Genomic DNA, 3254 nt, shown 5'->3' on the forward strand with positions numbered 1-3254 from the left:
CTCCCTCCCTCCCTCCCCCTCTTTCCCTCTCTCCTGGCTACCAGCTACCACAGGGTACACAGCTTTGCTTAGCCACTTACTCTGGGCCTTGATACCCCATCTCATCACGGTTTTCAAAGTAAAGTAACCAGCCAATCATGGATGAAACTCTCCGAAACTGTGAGCCAAATATACCTCTAATCCTTTTAAACTGTTAATCTGCTCAGCACTGTGGTCACAGTGAGACGGAGCTAACCAACACAAACAATGGAAAATTTCCGTAGTGGAAAAAATGCAGTTTTAGGACTTAAAATCCCATCTCTCTCTTGGGAGAAGCAGGCAACACAGGCAGAATGAAACGTCATCAAGTTGTACGGTCTAGACCTGCACACTGGGCTTTCAAAAGCAGCTGTGCTTTCACTTCCTCTTTCTTCTTCTTCTTTTTTTTTCTATGAGGTTGAAATAGTTTATTTATGTGGTGCTCACCTAAGGTATGAACTCTAAATTAAACACTTACCGTGTTATCAGTTAATGCATGAGAAACCCATCCAGGGAGCTGAGTGAGTGGGCTCTAAAACCAGGTGTAACTGAATGCATATAAAAGGGGTTCAACAAGGTGATCTTTATGTCCTGGTCTCCTGGGAGGCTTTCCTTGAACTGGTTCCCGTCATCAACAGCCTTGCATTCTTTTCTGAAGGACAGTTGAGATCATTGTAACCATAATGAGGCTATATGCTGTGGAAGTCTTGAAAAGCACAGAGGAGGAGTGAGCCCGCAGAGGACCTGCCACAGGCCAGCTTTGCTGATGCCTTAACGTGCACCGCCTCTTGTCTGGAAGCACAGTCTCCCCTCCCCAGGACTCAGGATAACTATGAAAGTGAAATGAGGCTCTAGGAGAGGCCACGGGTGTTAAGCACGTTAACGTTTCCATTACGTCTAAAAGCAGAAAATGGAACAAACAGAGCCAGTTGAATTTTTCCCCCACTATAATGTATGCCAGAATGTCACCGGAACTCATTGTCTGCGGTGAATGTGAAAACACCGGCAATTCAGACCGAACAATGCCAGAGACTGCGAGTCTATGAAAGCATCTCATCCGCGTGAGTTTCCTCTGCTGTGGTTTTGCCCCTATTTTCTTCCCCATGAAGGCTGCTTCTTGGATAATATGGCCTTTAAAGTTTAAGCTGCTCCAATGGAGTTTCTTCTTTTCCTAGAATGAAATGCAGAATGAAATGAAGTCGGTGTTCCTGCCTAGCCTCTCAGATCCATACGTTTAGTGACTCCTACAGAAAGGCCTGGCATTTTCCCAAAAAAGAGGATGTTGGGTCCACAGGGCTTGTGTGTGTTGGTATCTCTGTGAGGCAGCTGACTTCAGGGTAGGACATGTGTCACTCTGGTGTTGGTCCAGCCCAGGCAGGTGCACATTTATGCTTACGTCTTGGCAGAGCCAAGATTGGTCACCCTGTAGCCTACCTGTACTTTGAGGGTAGGCTCGTGGTCTTTTCTGTTTCCTCTGGGTCTCTCTCTTTTTTTTTTTTTTTTTTTTTTTTTTTTTTTTTTTGAGACAGGGTTTCTCTGTGTAGCCCTAGCTGTCCTGGAACTCACTCTGTAGACCAGGCTGGCCTCGAACTCAGAAATTCGCCTGCCTCTGCCTCCCAAGTGCTGGGATTAAAGGCGTGCGCCACCACTGCCCGGCGGGTCTCTTGTTCTTAAAGGAGGAGCTAATGGGACTCATAAAGGCTCTTGGTCTGAAGCTGCCATTTTTGGATGAGAGCTTGTTGGAAGGGCATGTGCAATGGCTGGCTCTCCCTGTGGTGACAGAAGTTGAGTCTAGTAGACAGAGAATAAAGAAGATACCACTTGAGTTTTTGGTGAGACCAGGACATGTCTATTTCTTGGTGTGTTTGGCAATGACAGCTGGTTGAGAATAAATTAGGTTACAGACACTTCATGACCACCACTGTAGATAGCCCACTTTAGCATGCCAGCCTGAAGCCACGTATTAAGATGACTTTTAACATTAGACACCATACAGAAAGACACAGAAGAGAGTGTATCTACTTCTGAGAATGAATGGAGCTTTCTGAAAGACTCCATGTATTTAACAACATTCTGTTAGACTTCCTTATTATTTATTGCCACTCCTCCTCAGGTGTGTGTTCATGTGAGCATGTGGGTGGACAGAGGTCAGAGGTCAATGTGTAGTATCTTCCTCTATCACTCTCCATTTTGATTTTTGTGTTCAGGGTCACTCATTGTACTCGGAGTTTACTTACTGATTAGGGCTAGGTTAGTTAGCTAGCCAGCAAGCTCTAGGGACTCCCTGTCTCCATTCCCTCAGCGCTAGGGGTCCAGATATATACCACTATATGCAACTTTTATGTGGATGGTATTTAAACTCAGGTCCCCATGCTTGGGCTGCAGGCACGTTACTGATTCAGCCACCCCGTTCCTGTCGCCAGCCCCATCACCTTCTCCTCCATCTCCCAACCTCACATCAGTTCTCATGTAGTCTCTCTGTAGGCTGGTCTTGAACTCTCTCCATAGCAGAGGCTGGCCTCAAACCCCCGATCCTGCTGCCTGTACCTCTTGAGTGCAGAGATTACCAGGTGCACTGCTACACATGGTTCAGCCTTCCTTCTCTGTTTACTTTACCAGCTTTCCTGGCTTTTGACTCAGGAAATGTGGCAATAGCCAGGTTGCTTTCTTACTTCCTTTCTCCCATGACAATGACAGGCTGCTGAATTTTTCCTGGGTTCTGGAGCTTCAGTGTGCAAGACAAGTTGAAGGCTGCAAGTATCCAGAGGGTGAGACAGCCTTATAAACTATCCCTGCTGCCTGTGAGCACAGAAAGGGGCATGAAGATGTGGAAAGCACTGTGGTCTGAATATGAATAGTGTCCCCAAAGAGTGCTTGTGTTAAAGACTTGTTCCCCAACGTAGCACCATGGAGGCAGTGGAATACTGAGAGGTAGATTTAGGGGGGGGTGCCTTTAGGTTACTAGGGTGTATTCTCACTTAGATCTGTCCTCTTCTTTCTACTTTGTGGCTCAGTATGTGATTGCTGGCTATGACACACATGCCCTGCTATCATTATGTGCTCGCAGGACAGTCCTGGGCTCTGTGCTTCTAAAACTGACACCTAGATAACCCTTTTCTCTTTGTGAGAACTGCGGCACGGTAATACCCCTAAGGCTTCTCTCCCCTGTCCCTGTGTTCTCTTGAGCCCCTCCTGGCTTTCTCCTTCTCCCAGATCATGGTTACTACTGCCTTATC

Source organism: Arvicanthis niloticus, unplaced genomic scaffold (genome assembly GCF_011762505.2).
Source record: "Arvicanthis niloticus isolate mArvNil1 unplaced genomic scaffold, mArvNil1.pat.X pat_scaffold_913_arrow_ctg1, whole genome shotgun sequence".
Lineage (NCBI taxonomy): Eukaryota > Metazoa > Chordata > Mammalia > Rodentia > Muridae > Arvicanthis > Arvicanthis niloticus.